This window comes from Sminthopsis crassicaudata, chromosome X (assembly GCF_048593235.1).
Source record: "Sminthopsis crassicaudata isolate SCR6 chromosome X, ASM4859323v1, whole genome shotgun sequence".
Taxonomy (NCBI): Eukaryota; Metazoa; Chordata; class Mammalia; order Dasyuromorphia; family Dasyuridae; genus Sminthopsis; species Sminthopsis crassicaudata.
In genome coordinates this window covers 28676957-28699807 of record NC_133623.1, presented here as the reverse complement: position 1 = coordinate 28699807, position 22851 = coordinate 28676957, and the positions used below count along the sequence as shown (strand labels likewise).

At 41.8% G+C, this 22851-nt stretch overlaps 1 long non-coding RNA gene across 2 annotated transcripts in view; it reads right to left on the bottom strand.

The window, feature by feature from the left end:
- LOC141548442 (uncharacterized) overlaps window positions 1–22851 on the bottom strand; it is a 155932-nt gene that overhangs the window by 105901 nt on the left and 27180 nt on the right. The window contains exons 2-3 of one of the 2 annotated variants that reach the window (XR_012483948.1): window positions 16750–16907; window positions 10963–11103 (exon numbers count right to left, since the gene is read on the bottom strand). This is a non-coding gene — a long non-coding RNA (uncharacterized LOC141548442). Of the gene's footprint in view, window positions 1–10962; window positions 11104–16749; window positions 16908–22851 lie in introns of those variants that run through there. The other variant, XR_012483949.1, reaches the window with a different exon arrangement.

Below are 22851 nucleotides of genomic sequence, written 5' to 3'. Positions count from 1 at the left end.
ATGGATTTATATGTGAATTCCGCCAAAAATTAAAGAGCAATCAATTCCAGTACTATGCAAACTATGTGAAAAAATAGGAGCAGAAGGAGTCCTACCAAATTCCTTTTATGACACAGATATGGTGCTGACCCCTAAACTCGGGGTAGATGAAAACAGAGAAAGAAAATGATGGACCAATTTCCCTAATGAATACAGATGCAAAAATCTTAAATAAAATATTAGTAAAGAGATTACAGAATGTCATCCTCTGGAGAATATACCATGACCAAGTAGAATTTGTACCAGGAATGTGTAACAGAATCCAACAGCAAGAGATGCAAAGAGAAATTACATTTACAATAACTGCCAATACTATAAAATATTTGGGAATCTATCTGCCAAGGAAAAGTCAAGAACTATGTGAGAAAAAGTACAAAACACGTTCCATCCAAATAAAGTCATATCTAAGCAATCGGAAAAATATTAAGTGCAAATAAATAAATATTAAGAGCAAATAAAATGAAGATGGCAGTGCTCCCTAAACTAAATTATTTCATGCTATACCAATCAAATTTCCAAGAAACTATGTTACTGACCTAGAAAAAATAACAACAAAATTCATGTGGAAGAAGAAAAGACCAAGAATTTCAAGGGAAATAATGAAAAAAAAATCAAATGAAGGCGGCCTCGCTGTACCAGACCTAAAACTATATTGTAAAGCAGTGGTTATGAAAACCATTCGGTACTGGCTAAGAAATACAGTAGTTGATCAGTGGAATTGGTTAGGTTCACAGGACAAAATGGTCAATAACTATAGCAATCCAGTATTTGATCAACCCAAAGGCCCCAGCTTTTGGGATAAGAATTCACTATTTGATAAACACTGCTGGGAAAATTGGAAACTAGTATGGCAGAAACTAGGCATTGACACACACTTAACACCATACACCAAGATAAGGTCAAAATGGGTTCAGGATCTCTGTGTAAATGATGAGATCATAAATAAACTAGAGGAACATAGAATGGTTTACCTCTCAGACTTATGGAGGAAGAAGGAATTTGTGACCAAAGGAGAACTAGAGATCATTATTGATCACAAAACAGATCATTTTGATCATATTAAGTTAAAAAGGTTTTGTACAAACAAAACTAATGTAGACAGGATTAGAAGGGAAGTAATACATTGGGAAAACATTTTTACATTCAAAAGTTCTGATATAAAATATATAGAGAATTGACTCTAATTTGTAAGAAATCATGCCATTCTCCAACTGATAAATAGTCAAAGGATATGAACAGACAATTTTCACATGAAGAAATTGAAACTATTTGTAGTCATATGATAAGCTGCTCCAAATCACTACTGATCAGAGAAATGCAAATTAAGACAACTGTGAGATACCACTACACACCTCTGAGATTAGCTAAGATGATAGGAAAAGCTAATGACCAATGTTGGAGGGGATGTTGGAAAATGGGACCCTGATACATTGTTGGTGGAGTTGTGAAGGGATACAGCCATTCTGAGAGCAGTGGGAACTATTCTCAAAAAGTTGTCAATCTGTGCATAGCCTTTGTTCCAGCAGTGCTGCTACTGGGCTTATATCCCAAAGAAATACTAAAGAAGGGAAAGGGACCCGTATGTGCCAAAATGTTTGTGGCAGCCCTCTTTGTAGTGGCTAGAAACTGGAAAATGAATGGATGTCCATCCATTGGAGAATGGTTGGGTAAATTATGGTATATGAATGTGATGGAATATTATTGTTCTGAAAGAAATGACCCACAGGAGGAATACAGAGAGGCTTGGAGAGACTTACATCAACTGATGCTGAGTGAAACGAGCAGAGCCAGGAGATCTTTATACGTGGCAACAACAAGACTATAGAGATCATTTCTGATACACGTGGCTCTCTTCAACAATGAGATGATTGAAACCACTTCCAATTGTTCAGTAATGAAGAGAATCAACTACACCAAGAGAGAGAACTATGGGAAATCAGTGTGGAACACAACGTAGCATTTCCACTCTTTCTATTAATATCTGCTTGCATTTTTAGTTTCTTTCTCAGATTTTTTTCTTTCTTTCTAGCTCGGATCTTTCTTGAGCAGCAAGATAACTGTATAACTATGTATATGTATATTGGATTTAATATATACTTTAACATAGTTAACATGTATTGGAGTACCTGCCATCAAGGGGAGGGCATGGGGGGAAGGAGGAGAAATGTTGGAACAGAAGATTTTGCAAGGGTCAGTGTTGAAAAATTACCCATGCATATATTTTGTAAATAAAAAGGTATAATAATAAAAAAAAGAAATGAAGCAGATATTGACAGTGGTAGACAAGGGTGGCATATGGCTTGTGTCCTTCCATCTCTCTGCCATGGTAACCTCAATTCTATAACCTAAAAGAATCAATATATTGCTTCCCATTGTAGACAATAAACAATCATGTCTAAGACCAGATTAGATAAAATAAGGGAAAAAAAACCCAAAACATTTACTTAAATCAAAAGAAGGAAAGTCAAACACACTGAGGTTATGGAAGATTTTTGCTTGAGACCAGAGTGAAAAAATGAATGCTCATTATTAATAGGATGTGGAGACTAGAGGCGGAAGGTGGAAGCTAACATACTGGTCATAGTTCAGGGCTCATCTCTGCTTGGGATATGGAGAACACACGGTAATAATGGCTTGTATGTTCATTACATATTCATCTACATTTTTATTGGCAACAGATCAGGAAAATGGTATGATACCAAATTTTCCAAATGCAGCTGAAGCTCAGAGCCGTCCCCTAACCTCGCCTAGCTGAGTAGTGACAATTATACTGAGAACTGAGATTTCTTGCCTCCTTTTTGTTGATTTTTCTCTGGCTACATTGCCTCCCTGAGAAATGCACTGAAGCATTACAAGGTTGAAGAAGATAAAGAAAAGTAGATTATCCAACACAGAAAAAAAAGATATGAGCTGTTTCTTTTTGAATGGTGGGGCTGTCATTAAGAACAAAATGATGTTATCAGTCTGGAAAGGTAAAAAGGAATTTAGTGCTGGGAAAGAATGAATTACCAGTGATTATATAATCGTAAAACATTTTATTGAACAGCAAATTATGGAGCTAAAGTTTCTTTTCTGGTATTAATTTGTATATGAAATAGTTTACTAAAGGAATATTATAAATTAAATTTCAGGGAGAATGTTTTATGTACAATAAAATAATAAATTTCTTTCTTTTTTCAAAAAAAGAGAGAGGAAGAGAGAGACAGAGAGAAAGAAGACAAAGAGAGAGAGAGAGAGGAGAGAGAGAGAGAGAGAGAGAGAGAGAGAGAGAGAGAGAGAGAGAGAGAGAGAGAGAGAGAGAGAGGGAGGTGGGGGAGGGAAAGAGAGAGGGAGAGAATACAGAGAAACAGTGAAACAGAGAGAGAGAGACACAGAAAGAGAAACAGGGACACACACTTAGAGACATAGAGAGACAAGGAGCCTGTGACAGTCAGGAAGAGACAGAGAGACAAGGACAGAGAGACAGAAGACAGAGACACATAGAGAGAGGCAGAAAAAGAGAAATCCAGACACCTGAACACGCAGAAAGACAAAGAAAGAGACAGAGAAACATAGAAAGAAAAAGAGAGAGAAAGAGGCAGAGAGAAAAGAGACAGAAACATAGAGACAGAAAGTCAGAGAGAGACTGAGAGACAGAGACAGAGAAAAAAAGAGAGACAGAGACAGAGAAACACACAGAGAGACAGAGAGATAGAAGAGAGATAGAGACAGAGATTGAGAAAGACAGTGAAAGACAGAGACAGAGAGATAGGTGACAAGACACACACACATACACACACAGACAAAGAGAGTCAAAAACACTGAGATGGAGAGAAATAGACAGAGAGACAAGATTATGGGGTCTAACATAAGGGGAGCGATCTGTTTGGACACAAGGCTCTACTAACACAGTTAGTGCCCTAATTGATGCGGGCCTAAGGCCACCCTAATATATGGCAACCCAACAAAATTCAAAAGGGGGACACGCCCGCAGCCATTTCGGGATCAGGGGTTCAGCAGTTAAAGCAGTTCAGACTAATCTCCAAATGAAAACTGGACAATCCCCAAAGTGAGTACGGTCGGTGGTAACCGGACCGATGCCAGAGTACATGATTGGTATAGATATTCTGACAGGGATGACTACCCGACCCTAGGAAGGAAAGAATCAGTTTGCTGAAAGAAAAGTCTACACTGCTTCAGTAGTGGCGGCAAACTTCCTCTGCCCCCATTCATTTCCCAATATCCTGAACAAAGATTGCACTGCGGCAGTATAGAATCCACAGAGGCAGCAAGTCCAGTCCCCATTAACTGGAGCTCTCTAAACCACCCAGGGCGCTGCTATGCAGTAACTGATCCGGCTGATGCCTTCTTCCCCATTCCCATAGATCCTGCTCCATGGGAACAATTTGCTTTGACCTGGCCAGGGCGACAGCACACTTTTACTCGCCCGCCCCAGGTTCCTATACGCAGGCCTGCCATCTGCCACAGGGTCCTGGCGGGAAATCTTGATGTGCTAAAACTTGATACAATACTTAGAACCCACTGCATACATGATATAATGATGCAAAGAATCAGTCAAGAACCAGTGGACCAAGCAGTGCAGGATACAGTTACTCAGGAGAAAAATGAGGCATGGGAAGCAAATCCTGCCCAAACACAGGCCCTCCTATCAGTTAGATTCTTGGGGACAAGGTGCAGTGCGGCACACTGGGAAGTTTTACCTAAGGCTGAGCCAAAGAGAGCAGATTTCCTTCCTCTCACTACTGACCAGGAAGCTCCAAACTGTACACATTTGTCTGCACGTTGGAGGAATCAAATACCTCATTTGGGGCCTTTATCTAGAGTCACCAGAAAGAAGTAAGAATTAGAATGGGGGACAAAAGAGCAGAAAGCCTTGGAGGAAGCAAAAAGAGCAACACAAGCTGCCTGAGATTTGGGGCCCTTAAAGGAAGGGCCAGTGGAATTACAAGTCTCTGCATCAAGTGATTACAGCAACTGGAGCTCAGGCAAAAGCAGGGAGGTAAAAAGGTTCCAGGAGGGTTTGGGGCTAGAAAATATCCTGATGCAGGTTCCAAGGACAAGCCCTTTCAATAAAGTTACTGGCGGTTTATGGGGCCCTGGTGGAAACAGAACCATTAACCATCCATCATGAGGTGATAGTGAGACCCCACATTCCCATTAGGAGTTGGATTATGGGCACTCCCATCTCTCATCGAATCAGACATGCTCAAAAATCTAGTATTATGGGGCAGCTAGGTGGCGCAGTGGATAGAGCACCAGCCCTGAATTCAGGAGGACCAGAGTTCAAATCTGGTCTCAGACACTTAACACTTCCTAGCTGTGTGATCCTGGGCCAGTCACTTAACCCCAGCCTCAAAAAAAAAAAAAAGAATCTAGCATTATCACATGGAAATGGTGTACACAGAAGTGGGCCAAGCTGAAAGTCAGGGGCGTCGGTCTTGCATGAAAAGATAGCAGAAGCTCCCAAACCTCTGACCTGCTGGAAAAGAACACCCGACTCCTAAAGTACCTCGCCCATTACCTGCAATATGGCAGGGATTGACACCCTTTTCCCTGATCAGAACAAACATGCAGGCTTTACTGACGGACTTGCTGAATGCAGAGCACAGGAACGCCACTGGAAGCCCGTTTCTCATAATCTATCCCAAAAGTTACTCTTGAAACTACCAGAAAAGGGGGAAGCAGCCAGGAGGCTGCATTGGTTACTGTAGGTCAGGTGACTGAAGGAGAGAAAGGAAGACAGTGTCACCTATTTATAGATTCCTGGGCAGTGGCAGAGGGATTAACCACACGGATGCCTGCACAGCATAACAAGACTGGGACTTGTATGGAAACAGGTCTGGGGAGATGGGATGTGCAAAGACACATGGGACCGGGCTCAAAATACAAACACTTCAGTTTTCTTGTAGACGCACATAGAACACTCCGGAACATGAGTATCAGGCACACGGGCATGGGTTGGCCAAGACTGGAACCAGGAGAATCACTCCGGACACGTCTGAAGAACAGTGTCCCCGGGCCAGACGGCTCCACGTAACCTCAGGGCGTTTGGGACCCCCAGCTTCCTGCAGGTGGGCCCTTGCTAGGGGAATATCTATCCCTCTTTCTGTAGTGAGACAAATGACTGATCAATGTGTACAGGGTCACCTATAGAGAGAGAATCCTTTGCCCCAGAACATACTAGGGGAATTGGGAGAGGAAGGCTGCCTGCACACATTTGGCAAATTGATGATAGTGGACCCTTACCTCGGAGCCAGGGATGTCAACACGCCTGCACTTGTGAGGACCCACATTCTGGAGCAGTGGTCCTCAAACTTTTTAAATAGGGGGCCAGTTCACCGTCCCTCAGACTGTTGCAGGGCCGGACTATAGTAAACACAAAAGCTCACACTCTGTCTATTCCCCTCAGCCCATTAGCCATAGCCCTGCAGGCCGGATAAAGGTCCTCAGTGGGCCCCATCTGGCCTGTGGCCGTAGTTTGAGAACCCCTGTTCTGGAGTATTAATGGCCTGCACAGATGAGAGGGCATGGCAAACCTTGGATATTACTGCTTTGCATTATGGTTGCCCAGTGCAGATTCACAGAGCAAATGGTTCCCATTTTAAGGGGAAAGAAACTGATCACTCTTGTCAAGCCCGCAGTACAGAACGGATATATCACACACCATACTATCCACAAGCTGCTGGCTTGACTGAGAGCATGAATGGCTTATTAAAGAAAAACTGAAGACGTTAGGTAATAATGCATCGTCTAAGTGGAAAGATCACCTATGTGACACTTTTCCACAATTAAATAACCGCCCTGTGGGGGATGGTACCCCACTTTCTAGAATGGGGCCCTCCAATCTGCAGATAAGAATCGTGAACATCCTCAGAGACTTTGAAGTGTTGTTCATATGAGGATTTCTTTACTGTGGCTCCCTATGGAGGTACGCCAGCAGCAGCTGGATCTGTGCGGCTACTGGGGAAGACGCCGAACTTGAACCAGGGAAGACTGGCCTCTGCTGTACTGGTGTAGGAATAAAGATTCCCCAGGACACTATGGGCGGCTCCTCAGCCGTCCCAACATGGCTGTTAAACAAGTTCACATGGTGGGTGGACTTACTGACAGTGATCACAGGGGAGAATGTACAATGTGTCTCCATGATTTCAGCACCACTGAAGTATGGATGGCCTTTGAAGGCAGCAGAGTGTGTCAGTCAGTTATCATACCTTGCATGACTGTTCAGTGGGAAAAACCTGGAAAACATTTCATGGTTCACCCTCCCCCTGGAACGAGCCAGGTTGGGGGTATTCCCCTCGGCTGATACACTGATTTTGCTTTACCACATGTTACAGGACAGTATATGGACGTGGATACTGTGACCCCTTCTTCACATGACTGGATCCGTTGCTGTTGAGGCCTTGCTATGCCATGGTCACCGGGCACATGGAGCCCTGTCTGTGTGACCTCCCTTTGTGCCCACTGGCTAACTTTTCTGGTGTGTGGAGGTTCCTCGCAGCTGCTATGTGGACCCCCTAGTGATGTTACTGACCTGTCTGCAGGAGGGCGAGTGCCCCTTTCTCTGGTGTTTTAGTGAATGTTTGGTGCCTCCACTGGCAGGGGGATGATTTCTGCTTTTCCCCTGATGCAGTGGGCACAGTTACTGGGGACTGGGTAGCCAGACCTCTGCCTCTCCTTATACAGATCTCTCTGTGTCCATGTCCAAATCCTACCCCGAGCCCTCTAATCTCTGTTCTCAGATGTCATAGCCACATTACAGAAGAATCAGAGAGCTCTGGATGAACATCGCACACAATTGCACACAGTGGCCGGCAAAAGAACCGGAGCTTCACATTTCCTCACTTCTGATACTCACCACTGTGTGATTCTTTTCTAAATCTGCTCCTGCTCAGGGAGATTTCTCTATCACAGTCCACCCCCTGCTGCTCGTTACTGTATGGTTAGCACTATCATCAGTATGCAATATATACATATAGATCAGAATTCTATACTCACTTTACAACACACCCGGGGACAGCCTGTGTCACTAAAACCAGAAATGGCCTACGGCCTACATAAACTGAAGGCCAAATGGAAGATATGGGGATAAGGATAAGATTCCAGAGGCCTCGGACCTCAGTTTCCCTCCATGTGCATGGGGTAATTAAGGTACAGGGAACTATTATTCACCCCTGCTTTGCAGCTGCTGAGTAACCATGGGAACGAATATGGCTTGAAGAAAACCGTCCCGGGGGGATTGTGGCCAAATCCACCGAGGATGCCTTATCCATATACTGGAACTAGCCACTCCAGGAGTAAAGCTTCACTCCTGACAGACTCTGGCAGGACTGGGCGCCATCTGGATGAGCTCAAGGAAGTGAAGTCAGTACTGCTGGCATGTGGCCACCTTGGTTCCCTGGGATATTTAAGGCCGATAGCTCTTTATCCCGATTAGAATCTCTACCATGGGGGGACGCTCTGCCTGGGACCCTCTCAGTCTGAACTTGCAGGGCTGTGACCCGGGATTCCCCATCCCAAGGTAAGCCCAGTTGGTGCTTCCCTGGATCAGTGATGTATTCTTTCTTCTCTCCCCCTCTGGTCTATGTACCTCTTTGTACTGTACTAGTTATATGAATCATAAAATGCTTTAGTGCTTTTGTTGTAAGAAGTGCACTGTCAACTCTTGTTTCCCTTTTTTATAATTCATTCTTATTACACCTTTTCATACAAGCTGGTATCTCAGGTCTTGTGGGAGCGAGCCATTCTGTAGGAGTGAATCCTAAATCTTAACCTAAAAATAGTATGCACTTTTGGGCAATCTCTCTGCCAAGGGAAAGTCAGGAACTACATGAACACAAATACAGAACTCTTCCCACACAAATAAAGTCAGATCTAATCTGTTGGAAACATATCAGGTGCTCATGAGTAGGCCGAGAGAATATAATGACAATGACAATACTGCCTAAATTAATCTACTTACTTAGTGCCACACAAAGCAAACTCCCAAGAAATTATTTTACTGATGTAGAAAAATAATAACATAGTTCACCTGAAAAAAACAAACAACGGTCAACAATTTCAAGGTAATTAATGAAAACAAATGCCAGTGAAGCTGCCTAGCTGTGCCAGACCTACAACTATGTTATAAAGCAGGGGGCATCAAAACCTTTTATTCCTGGCTAAGAAGCACAGTAGTCAATCAGGGGAGGAAGGGATCACAAGGCAAAATAGGCAATAACTCTACCAATCTGGTGTTTGACAAACCCAAAGGCCCCAGTTTTGGGGATGAGAACTCACTAATTGACAAAAACTGCTGGGAAAATTACAAACTAGTATGGCAGAAACTAGCCATGGACCCACACCTAGCAGCACATACCAAGATAAGGTAGAAATGGGTTCATGATTTGGACATCGTAATTTTATAAGCAAAGCAGAAGAACATGAGAAGTTTTACTTCTCAGCTCTATGGAAAAGAAAGGAATTTGTGACCAAAGAACTGGGGCTTATCAGGGAACCCAAAATAGATAATTTTGATAATATTAACTTAAAAAGTATTGTACAAAACAAAACTAACACAGATAAGATTAGAAGGGAAACACTAAACTGGGAAACTATTTTTACAGTCAAAGGTTCTGATAAAGGCCTCATTTCTAAAATATATAAAGAACTGACACACATTTATCAGAATCCAAGCTATTCTCCAATTGATAAACAGTCAAAGGATATGGAAAGACAATTTTCAGATGAAGAAATAAAACCATTTTTAGTCATAAGAAAAGATGCTCTAAATCACTATTGGTCAGAGAATTGCAAATTAAGACACCTCTGAGAAACAATACATGTAATGTTCTCTTCTCTAAATTGTAATAATTCTCTGGGAGCAGATTTCTTGGGGAGCTTCTGGAGGCAGCCTTAGTTTCAGTTTGGTTCAATAATCCCAAAGGCAGCCAGGAATTAAAATCCAAATCCTTTATTGTGTCCTTCAAAGTCTCTTCTCTTTTCCTGGGGCCCTGTTAGCTTTACTAGAGGCCTATCTTTCTCCTTGGTTCCAAGAGTTCCCTGCAAATGTCTCCAAATTTAAAGGTTTGTCCTTCAGCCACAAGCCAGTTTCAGCCTCTCGTCCTCCCAATGTCTCCAGCCAGCACAAAGGTGGAAGTTGGAGTGAACCTTGACTCTGAATCCCCCAAAGTCCTTTCCTGAAGTTCTCCCAAAGATCCCTTGAAGTTCTCACGAAGTTCTGAGAGCTTCTCGCTTATATGTTCCACACTGAGCATACACAAATCATTATGTCATGAGGAAATCATTATTTGTTGTAGGATTAAATCAATGCCAAACTAGATTTAAGCAGCGTCTCCTCAATTCCACTTAGTACCTTGTTTCAAGTTCTGCCCATAACATCTCCTTATAGGGTCAGATCAATCATACTGAACCATGCTAAATTAGATTACTATTGTGTCTATTCATTCCAGTGACTTAGCACTCTGTAAGAATCCTAACAACTACACACCTCTGAGATTAGCTAAGATGACAGGATATGTGACAATGAATGTTGGAGGGGATGTGGGAAAACTGGGACACTGATACATTGTTGGTGGAACTGTGAAAGACTCCAACCATTCTGGAGAGCAATTTGGAACTATTCCCAAAGGGCTAACGAACTGTGAATATCCTCTGACCCAGCAGGGTTTCTACTTGGTTTCTATACCAAAGAGATCTTAAAGGAGGAAAAGGGAGCAACATGTGCAAAATGTTTCTGGCAGCCCTTTTTGTAATGGCAAGGAAATGGAAACTGAGTGGATGCGCATCATTTGGGGACTGGCTGAGTAAGTTATGGTTTACAAAGGCAATGGAATTAGACCGTTTTTATGAAGTGATGAGAAGCATGATTTCAGAGAGGCCGGTAGAGACTTACATGAACTGACACCAAGTAAAATGAGCAGAACCAGGTGATCACTGTACACAGCAGCAGCAAGATTATAAGATGATCGATTCTCTTGACGTGGCTCTTTTCAACAATGACATGATTCAGAACAGTTCTAATTCTTCAGTGATGAAGAAAGCCATCTGCACGCAGAGAGAGGCCTGTGGGAATTATTTGGACAAAAACATAATGTTTTCACTTAGTTTCTTGCTGTTTGTTTGCATTTTGTTTTCTTTTTCATTTTCTTTTCCATTTCATTCTGATTTTCCTTGTACAGCATAACCGTGGAACTATGTAGAGAAGAACGCTACATGTTCAACCTTTGTTGGATCAGTTGCCATCTAGGGGAGGTGGAGGGGAAGCGAGAGTGAAAAAAATTTGGAACCACAAGGTTCTGCAAGGGTGAATGTTGAAAACTATCTGTGTATATGTTTTGAAAATAAAAAGCTTTTAAAAAAAGATAGGTAGAACGGCCTAGACGAGGGAGGTAGATAAATGGAACAGACCGGCAAGGAAGAATCAGAAACCGTGGAGCTCAATAAGTGTTCAATAAACCAGAAAAAATAAATTATTTAGTAAGGAATGCTTGTTTCAATACAAACTGCTCAGAAAACTGAAAGGCATCATGGTAGAAATTAGACTTAGATATTTGACTTTTATCTTTAAGATCATACCATCAAAAAGTGAGAAGAGAAACAGATCATGTGCCTCTCACAGCTAAGGATGACTCTTTCTTAACCTAACAAGGGAGAGAAGGAATTATAAAAGATAAAATTCATAAACATTGATTACATGAAAGTGAAAAGTTAGAGAAAAATTAATTCACCTGGGACAGGAGAGGAAGCTGTTAAATTGAAAAACAAACCTTTGTATCTCATGTCTCTGACTGTAAGTCTGTCTGGTTCTTGAGAATTCACAGATACACCCAGGGAGTGTCAGTAACCCAATTTTCCACAATGTAGGACTTCCACATTAAATAGCCTTTGCTTTCCTACCGCCTCTCTTGGGTTCTTTAGCACCTGTGGAAGCAGGCTTGGGCCTCCTACCCCTGGAGAAAAATGATTTCTTTTTTACAAAATGTCTCAGAGCACAAAGGGCCCTTCCTTTCCCTTTTTGCATGTAAACAAATCCAATCAATCAGTACACATTGTCGACTATGTGTGAAGTAAGAAAGGGAGAATAGTATAGAATATAGTATATAGTCAGAACGACCTGGGTTCAAGTCCTGTCTCTGACTCCTGTCTCTGACTTGTACTCTCTTTGTGACCCTGTAAAAAGCATTCAAGCTCGGAGGAAACCATAAAGGGTGAAGTTTGAAGATAAAAATTAAAACTAGGAACAGCTAAGTGGCATAGTGGATAGCCCCAGCCGGGAAGGCAGGAGGAGGAGTTCAAATGTGACCTCAGATGTTTAACATTAACTGGCTGTGTGATCCTGGACAAGTCATGTAACTCAAATTGCTTCAAAAAAAGAGAAAAATAAGAAAAGAAAACAACTGTGCACGGTCTTCTTGTATAAAGTGATAAGCTGCAGAGGGGGCAGCTTGTGTTGTAGGAAGAGTTCTGTCATTTGGGTCTAATTGGTGCAAGGAACTCTCAGGTCCAGTAAATATCCCTACAGCTGGATGCTGAGGATACAAATCAAAGAAATAAAATAAGATCTTCTTGCAAGAACATTATACTCCAAGGTATTTCATATTCCTAGCATCTCTCCCATGGCCTAACTGATGCAGAAGGCCATTGAGGAACGCTGCCTGTCTCAGACTGGTTATCCAGTGAGATCAGCTGATGTCTCCAGAGCATTTTGGGGTCCTTTGCTGAAAACCCCTGACAGATCTGTCATCTCAGGGAGATCCGGCCTCCTCTGTCCAACCTCCATTCCTATGGAGGAAGGCATATCACAGAGGAAGGATTTGGAACCCAGGGACAGAAAGTGACTTAGGCAGGTATAAAACTGGGAGTGTGGCTCTAGAGCTCCAATCAGGGGCCGTGGAGGCCAACTACCTCCTTTGAGAGGACGAAACTGATGTCCATGGAAGGTCACTGACTTCCTGGCAGCGACACGGATGATGACAGGGGCTACATGTGAAACCCCTGACCTCTAACTCCCAATCTAGTGGCCATTCCATAGTATCCAAACCCCGCCACTTGCTTTCCTGAGCCCCTCCAGTCTTTCCTTGTACAAAATATTGTTGTAAGAAGCATTTTCTCATTTGGTGACCTGGTCCATACCGATACAAAGGCATGGAGATAGGGGAGGAGGAGGAGGGAGTGAGCCCCTGGGCTCTGGGAGCTGAGTCTGATCACCACCTGGGGGAGGCGGGCCAGTCCTGCTGTCCCAGTGTCCACCTCTTCTCCTCCTCCCCAACAGAGGGCTCATTGATAGGCTGCTTATCTAATAACATTAGTGGGTATTTTACAGAGTGACAACCTAGCCTAGCCCTGGGCAGAACAGGCAGTAATAGGCACCCAACAAATGATGTTTCCCCCTGAAGTGAATCAGTTTAAAACAAGAAATAAAAAAACATCAAACTTAGAGTTGGTTCATCAGCTACTCAGCATTTCCTTACTGTTTTGGGCCTAAGGATGTATTTCCCTGTGGGTTCAGCTCTTCCACACAGACAGACATCTTGATGATTTGTGTTCTTATTTGATTCTCAAATATAAGAAAATCTTTGGCCTTCAACCCCTATATCTAGGGTGAAGGTTTTTTGTTTGGGTTTTATGTTTCTGTACAACGTCCCTTCATCAAGAAATCTTCAAGTGCACAATTAACATCAGAACGTGACACTTTTGCTGAAATTCACAGCAGCTCTTTTCTAAATATGGCAGATTCTAAATACGGTCAATGGTTTTGTGGGATTGAGAGAAGGAAAACAGACAGCAAATGGCATCGTGGTCAATGTTGTTGTCATTTTCTTCACGTAGCATAGCAGAACTATGAAAAATGGGGTTTTGTTCCCCTCGGGAGTGGTCACAACTTGGGCTCAGTTGTTATGGACGATTGGTTTTTTGCTCTTTTATTATGTCACTTGGGATCACCATGATTCTCACTCTCTCTGAATGTGGGAATCGTTAAGAAGGAAATGGCATAATGAGTCAGATTTTGCAGACTGAATTTATTCCAAGAACAAGACAAAATGCTGCCAGGTTACCCGAGCCCCCTTTGGGACTAATGTGAGTATTATTCAATGTAGGCAGCAAATCCAAAAGAAGAAAGGAGCCATCTGTAACAAGCCAACTGGATCCATGATCATTGAACTTTTGCTATTTAATATCCCATTATATTCCTGTTATTTACTTGGCTACCAGGGCTAGCTGTCAAGGGGAGTCAGCCCTCCCCCATTCCCACTGTATGCCAGGATCTTCTCTGAAGAGGAACTAGGACTTGTCATCCACAGGTTTGCCAAGGGTAGAGACACGGTTTCTAAGTGTTCATGTGACAACATACTTACAGAAGGTCTCAATAACCTTTCCTGAGGGAGTGACCATTGTGTTTAACCTGCAGATATCCATCATCCTCTGAGTTGTCCCGGAAAGCCTTTCCAACCTGTCCTTTTAGTAAAAGTTCAGGGCAAAGGCCTCCTTCAAGACACAGTACCAAGTCATAGACAGGAAACCCAAGAGTTCAGTTCAGGCTCACAGGCATCTACACAGAACTTTGTATTTGGGGAAATTGTTTTTCCCATAAAATTTCAAAAGGGAATGAATTGATCTGAGAGTAACCACTTGGGATGAGAGGTATGAGGCAGCAGGATCTCCTAGCTGCACCCCTAACCTTGGAGTCAGGAAGACTTGGGTTCATATCCTTCCTCAGACATTTCCCAGCTTCATCATCTCAGGCAAATCTCTCCATCTTCCTCGGTCACTGTCCGAGGAAGGAGAGGACTAGATGGCCTCCAGGATTTCCTCTGGGCCCAAGTCTGTGACTAGGAGCCCCCTTTAGTCATGTGGAAGACCTTCAAGGATGAGGGAAATGAGGCAGGAGGTGACTGAAAGGCAACAGGAAGTGCTCTGTTCAGCATGGAGAGCCACAGTGGGACGGAGATGGAGAACACAGTCCATTGGTAAGAACCCTGCACTGGAGGGAGAGGAGCCGGATTCAAATCCCCATTTGGCTTCTTATTACAATGACCGCGGGAGTCCCCTCACTTTATATAAGGTAATATTTGATTAAGTAATACAACATAATGACTTCTTGCAGAAGCCCTGGACACCCAGACAAATAGTCCTTTGCATGCTTGGTTTAATAAAGGTCAAATTTTACTCCAACTCGTGATATTTATTTCTAAGTTCCCATCAAAGTTAAGAATTATCATTAAAATGATCGGCTGTTTCCCCTGTGTTTATTTCTTCTGAGATTGGCCCTTTGGATGGGCCAAAGGTCCATCGGGGACTGAAATGTCAGGAAATATGTAAACACAATTTCAAGACCCCTCACAAATAAAGTCAGACCTAATCAGTCGGAAAAATTATCAATTGCTCATGGGTAGGCTGAGTGAATATAATAAAAGTGACAATACTGCCCAAATTAATCTACTTATTTAGAGTCATACCAATCAAACTCCCATGAGACTGTTTTACAGATGTAAAAAATAATATCAAAGTTAACATGAAAGAAGAAAAGATCAAGAATTTCAAGGGAATTAATGGTAAAAAAAATGTCAATTGAGGTGGCCAAGGTGTACCAGACCTAAAACTATATTATAAAGCAGTGGTCATCAAAACCAGTTGGTCCTGGCTCAGAAATAGAGTAGCTGATCAGTGGAATTGGTTAGCATCACAGGACAAAATAGTCAACAAACTATAGCAATCTAACATAGTAATCCCAAAACCCAACTTGAGGGACAAGAACTCACTATTTGACAAAAACTACTGGGAAAATTGGAAACAAGTGTGGGAGAAACTAGCCATGGACACACACATAACAGCACATACCAAGATAAAATCAAAATGGGTTCATAATTTAGATATAAAGAGTGATATTGTAAGCAAATTAGAAGAACATAAGTTAGTTTACCTCTCAGATCTGTGGAGCTGGAAGGAATTTGTGACCCCCCAAAAATTCAAAGTCATAAGTGAACAACAAAGAGATAATTTTGACTATATTAAATTAAAAATTTTTGTATAAACAATACTAATGCAGAGAAGATTAGAAGGGAAACAATACATAGGGAAAACATTTTTACATTTAACGGTTCTGATACAGGCCTCATTTCTAAAACATAGAGACGTGATTCAAATTAATCAGAATACAAGCCAATCTCCAACTGATAACTGGTCAAAGGATATGAATACATAATTTTCACATGAAGAAATTAAAAACTCTAATCATATGAAAAGATGCTCTAAATCACTACTGATAAGAAAAATACAAATTAAGACACTTCTGAGACACCACTACACCCCTGTGAGATCGGCTAATATGAGTTAATATGATCGTGACGAATGTTGGAGGGGATGTGGGAAAACAGGAACAAGGATACATTGTGGGTGGAACTGTGAATGGATCCAACCATTCTAGAGAGCAAGTTGGAATGATGCCCAAAGGATTGTCAAACTCTGCATGCCCTTTCACTCAGCAGAGTTTCTACTGGGCTTATATCCCAAACACGTCTTAAAAAAAGGACTCATGTGCAAAAATGTTTACGGCAGCCGTTTTTGTAGTGGCAAGGAACTGGAAACTGAGTGTGTGCCCATCAGTTGGAGAATGGCTGAATAAATTGTAGTATATGAAGGCAGTGGAATATGATGGTTCTATAAGAAATGATCAGGAGGATAATTTTATAGAGGCCTGGAGAGACTTACATGATGAGAACTGATGAGAAGTGAAATGAGCGGAACCAGGAGGTCATCGTACACAGCAGCATAAATGTTATGCGATGATCAATTCTGATGAATGTGACTCTTTACAACAAGAAGAAGATTAATGCCATTTCCAATGATCTTGCAATGAAGAGAGCCATCTGCACACAGAGAGAAACAGTGGGAACTGAGTGTGGCTCACAAGCATGATACAAACATATCATTCTCATTCTTGTAGATTTTCACTTGCATTTAGTTTTCTTACTCATTTCCTTTCCTTTTTGACCTAATTTTTCTTGTACAACAAGAGAACTGTATAAATATGTTTACAGATATTTTATTTAACATATATTTTAAGATGTGTAATCTATTTTGGTTTGCTTGCCATCTAGCGGCGGAAGTAGGGGAAGGAGGGGAAAATCTGGAACACAAGGCTGTGCAAGGGTCAATGCTGAGAAACTATCCATACATATGACTTGAAAATAAAAGGTTTTTAAAAAATGATCAGTAGCATTTATCCAAAACCATCAACAAGCATCACAGGAAATCATGATAAATCAGAATGATTACCACTGAGATCAGGGGTGAAACAAGGTTGCCCATTATCACTATTACTATTCAATAGTGTCTTAGAAATTTTAGCTTTGGCAATTAGAGAAGAAAAAGACATTAAAGGAATTAGAGGGGCACCTAGGAGGGCGTAGTGGATAGAGCATCAGAGAACATCAGCCCTGAAGTCAGGAGGACCTGAGTTCGAATCTGTCTCAGACACCTAACACTTCCTAGTTTTGTGACCTTGGACAAGTCACTTAAGCCCAATTTCCCCAGGGGCTAAAAAGGAATTAGAGTAGGTAATGAAGAAACCAAATTATAATTCTTTGCATATATGATGATAACTTAGAGAATCCTAAGAAATCAGTTAAAAAACTACTGGAAACCATTCTTCACAACTTAAGCAAAGTTGGAGGATACAAAATAAATCCATATGAATCATTAGCATTTTTATATATTACTAAAGAAAATGTCCAACAGCAAGAGATACAAAGAGAAATTCCATTTGAAATAACTATCGATATTATAAAATATTTGGGAGTCTATTTGTCAAGAGAAAGTCAGAAACTCTATGAGGAAAACTCCAAAACACTTTCCACACAAATAAAGTCAGATGTAATGAGTTGGTGCTCATTGGTAGGCCAAGCAAATATAATAATAATGACAATACTGCCTAAAGTAATCCACTTATTTAGGGCCATACCAAGCAAACTCCCAAGACATTACTTCACAGAGCTAAAAAAACGACAATAACAAAATTCATCTGGAAGAACAAAAGGTCAAGAATTTCAAGGGAATTAATGAAACACAAAGTATATGTAGGTGGCCTTAGTAGGCACTTAATGAACCATTCTGTATTGATCATTGGATTATTTTACTTAAAAAAAGTGAAAGGGCCCTTTGTGCTCAGAGAGATTTTGTAAAAAAGAAAATTATTCTCTGTGAGGGGTAGGAGGCCCAATCCTGCTTCTGCCCAAGAGAACAAAAGAGAGATGGGAGGAGCACAAAGGTTGTTTAATGTGGCAGCCCCACATCAGGGAAATTTGGGCTCCTGACACACCCTGGGTATATCTGTGAATTCTCAAGAATCAGAAAGACTTACTATCAGAGACATGGGATACAAAGGTGTTTTTTTTCTTCAATTTGACAGCTTCCTCTCCTGTCCTAGGTGAATTAAATTTGTCTATCTAGAAAACTTTTCAATTTCATGTAATCAAAGCTGTGCATTTTATCTTTTATACTTTCTTCTCTCCCTTGTTTGGTTCAGAATAAGTCTCATCCATAGGTCTGAGAGGTACATGATCGTTTTCTCCTTTAACTTTTTGATGATGTGATCTTAAATATGAAGGTCAGATAGCTATTCAGAATATACAAAGGAATGTGATATAAGATATTGTTCTGTGTCTCATTTCTCCCAGAATGCTTCCCACTTTGTGAGCAATTTTTATTGAAAACACAGATCTTTCCTAAATATATTTTCTTCTTTATTGAACACGCACTTATTTATTTATTTGTTTATTGAACACTATGGTTTCTGATTCATCCCAGCAAATCTGTTCCATATATCTAACTCTCTATTTTTTAAAAGTTTTTTGTTAAAACTTACAGCTTTTTTATTTTTAAAAATATATATGTTCAAAATATATTGGACACATACAAGGGAATGGGACCCCAGTGAGAGGGAGTACTGAGGCCACCCTGACCTTTGGTGCACACTAAGGTTTCTGCCACCTTGCAAAAGTGCCCTGATCCACAAGGAGCAGTGGATGTGTGTCAAGGGAATGAGTTGAGCCTGAGGGTTACAGTGCATTTGCTAATGAGCAGGGATGCCTTGACAGAGCCTGTCGCCTGTTAGCAAGACGCTAGATGGCTGGATCCGCTCTCCTCCCATTGGCAGATACCGTGCACACTCAAAGCCCATGTGCTGCTTCTCTGAATGGTGATGGGGGATTGCCTACTGTTCATGCGCTGCTCGTCCTTGCAAAAATGTGCATCAACCAGGCTGTGCAGAATGATAAGCTGGAGCTCTGTCCACCCTCTGTGAGTCTCCCGCCTCATTCATCTCGCCTCTGAGATCAAAGGGCTCATATACTTTGAGCTCCTAAGACGGCCCCAACATTCATTCACCCCCACCAAACCTCGGGTTCTAATTTTTTCCCTCATCATCATTTTCCTTGATGTTTATTAACTTCTGTTTTTCCAAATTCATTTTTTCTTTATTTTCTCAAGTTTCCTAGAGAAGTCCTTAGCTAATTTAAAATTGCAATTAACTTTGACATTTCAGCTAGGTCCCCATTAGTGCAATGACAAATCCTCCACAGGTGTTGCATGTATTTAAATTCATGTTATCCAGTAATATGAACTATATAAAATATAGTCACTGATTTATTCCCATGGAAACATCCAGTGCAAATTCAAATATTGTGACCACTTCATGGACTAATTCTTTGTAGTAATTCGGATTTATTCCCACTTTTATGAAACTGTCATGGTCTAGCCATAAACATTGAACATTTCTCCCTCTATTTAAATTTATTTCTTGTTTATGTAAAAAATATTTTGTAATTGAAGTCATACAAACCATTGTGTGCTTGGGTAAAGGGGTTCCCACACACTTGAGGTATTTTGTAGCTGTCTGGAATGAGATTTCCCTGTGTGTTATATTCTCTTGGATTTCATGGTAATTTCATGGTAAAAGGTAGTAGAAGAATGCTTATTCTGTAGCCTGCAACTTTGTGAAGCTGTTGTCTTACTGAGTGTCTTGGCTCATTCCTCATACAAATTATCATGTCACCAGTAAATAGCAATAATTTCCCTTCTTCTTCACCTATCATTTTAGCTTTTGATTTCTTCCTTTTATATCACTGGGATATTGAGCTCATCCAGAGCCATCTCAAACTGTTCTGGGGGACGTGGGAATCCGGGCTTCAGACCGCGAAGAGCCTGATATCTGGGCAGTGACGCCATGACACACAGGGGAATTTCTGGGGAGAGAGACTAATATATTCCCACTGCACGTGGCGCTTGCCATTGGCTCTGGACAGATGATTTTTCTGGTATCCACAGGGACCCCCTGTGACTTTGAACATAAAAAATGATGTTCTGTTTGGGGTTTTTTCCAGCTTTAAAGCTTTTTTCACACTGATAGAAACTGTGAAAGAGATGTGCATCTTCTCACGTGCAGCCAAACATTTGCACAGAACGTGAGCCTTCTTACCTTACGCCAAATAGTAATATCTCATGGATTTTCCCATCAGTTGAAACAGCTGATGTTCTTCAGAATTAAAGGGATTCAGGAAATGAGTGTTTCAACTTTTAAAGCCCAGACCTTCCACTCATGGTTTCCTCATGAAGCTCTATAGGGTACATTGCTCCATTACGTCCATTGTGTGTCCAATAGCGTCTTTTAATAAAGATGCTCTGAGACAGTATCAGCACAGCACAACAATTAGGAGGAATTCCAAAACCCCCAACAAACTTTCTCGCTGTCCTCAAAGTTCTAATAACAGAGTGCTTATTGGAGGCTCTAGCTAGTTACACAACCCTGTGGGTCAGCAAGGTTTCTGCAGTCCTGAGTTCAAGAATTACCAGGAGAACTGAAAGGCTCATAGAAGCAGTGTCTCTCACAGGAGGAATTCGCCTCCAGGCTTCCCAGCTCCAAGGACAGCTCTTCACCTAGCACACCTTGGTTGTCTCCTGCCCAATATGGGGTCACATCACCATAATCATGGTCACAACACAAATGATCTCACTGCCATGTTCAGACTTGTGCCACTTTCCCACCTCTATCGTCATCGCCGTTTTCTCACCATCATGGGACCTATGTACCCTAGTTAATATTGGTATTAAAACAGTCAGCCCTGGAACAACAGGACCGCCATCGTTACTCTCTCACCACCAGGAATACTGTATTCCTATCCCAACAGTATCACTGACCCTTCCCTACAGACTTTTCAATCTCTGCTCTCACTGTGAAACCCCCGGATGTGCCCATACCCATCATCGCCCTCACACTCCCAGGATCCCTGCCTCAGCATAAGCCGTGTCACTACCACCATTACTTTCCAGGATCCCAGTAATCTTCATGTCCATTACTGTCACATCTTCACCATCTTGCTTCCCCTCAGCATTTTCCCAGCCCCACCCCACCCCCAAAACTTCAGAATCCTCCACTTCTCCTTCTCACTCTGCACAAATCCAATCAGTCGCCTAATCTTGTTACTTCTCTCACCCAAAACCTCTCACTCATCACCTCTTCCTTGGACTATTGCAAGGCTTTCTAGTTGCCCATCCTGTCTAAAATCTCTCTCTACACAAATCCAGGAGAGGCTCAGCAGGCCAAATGGTCTTCCTAAAGGGCGGCTCTGATCATATCAGCCCCCGATAAACTGCAGGGGCTCCCCATTACCTCCAATATTAAATATAAAATTCACTTTGGGGCATTCGAGTCCTTTAAAACCTGGCCCATTCAAAGCTTTCCAGTTTTCTCCTTCCTGATGTCTCTCTGAAAATCCTACAGTAATACCAGAGTACAATGCTTGCTGTTTCTTACCCATGATCCTCCTCGTGCCTCCTTATGATGTGGCTGAGATAGCAATACGGAGTTCGAAATGATACAGTGACAAATTCACTCTTTCACAAAAGGTATATTTTAGGGCAATAGGTTGTAGCCCAAATGAAGGGACCCCAGGAATGGGAAATATAAAATGGAGAAGGGGAGCAGATACACTAAGCAAGAAGACAAGTTTCCCCAGGGAATTTCCCAATTAAGCAGGAGAAAGGAAATCTTGCATGAGGTGGGTCAAAGGTCATTGCCTGGCAGACTAAGCTGAATGGAGGTAGCTAGAGCAAGGAGGAAGGCCCCATTAAAGGGAAGCCCTGAGTGGGGACAGTCACAGTGGGGGGCTGAAGCCCTGAGGGGAGTTAAGCCAAAATGGTCATCTGAAGCAGATCTCTGTCAAGGGAAAATGTAGATAGACAATAACAGATTCAGAGACAGAGACAAAAAGAGGCAGATAGAGACAGAAAGTTAGAGAAAGACAAAGAAAGAGAGACAGAGACAGAGATAATGAGACAGAGAAAGAGAGACAAAAGAGGCAGAGACAGAGAAAGACAGATACAGAGACAGAAAGAGAGATGCAGAGAGGGAGACACAGAGACATGGAAATACAGAGAGACAGAGACAGAGAAAGATACAGAGATATAAATATAGAAAGACAGATAGAGAGAGAAAACACAGATATAGAGATAGACAGAAAAAGACAGAGAAAGACAGATATAGAGACAGAGAGACACAGAGACAGAGGCAGAAAGATGCAGATAGAGACAGAGACAGAGAGAGGGAGATAGAGATACAGAAAAAGAGACAGGTAGAGAAAGACAGATGTAGAGACAGAGAGATAAAGACAGAGACAGAGAATGAGGGGGAGGAAGAGAGAAAAAGAAAGGGGTGAGAGAGACAGAGACAAAGAAAGACAGATTCAGAGTCACAGAGACAGAGACACACACAGAGAAAGAAAAAAGAGACAAAGATAGAGACAGAGACAATGAGAA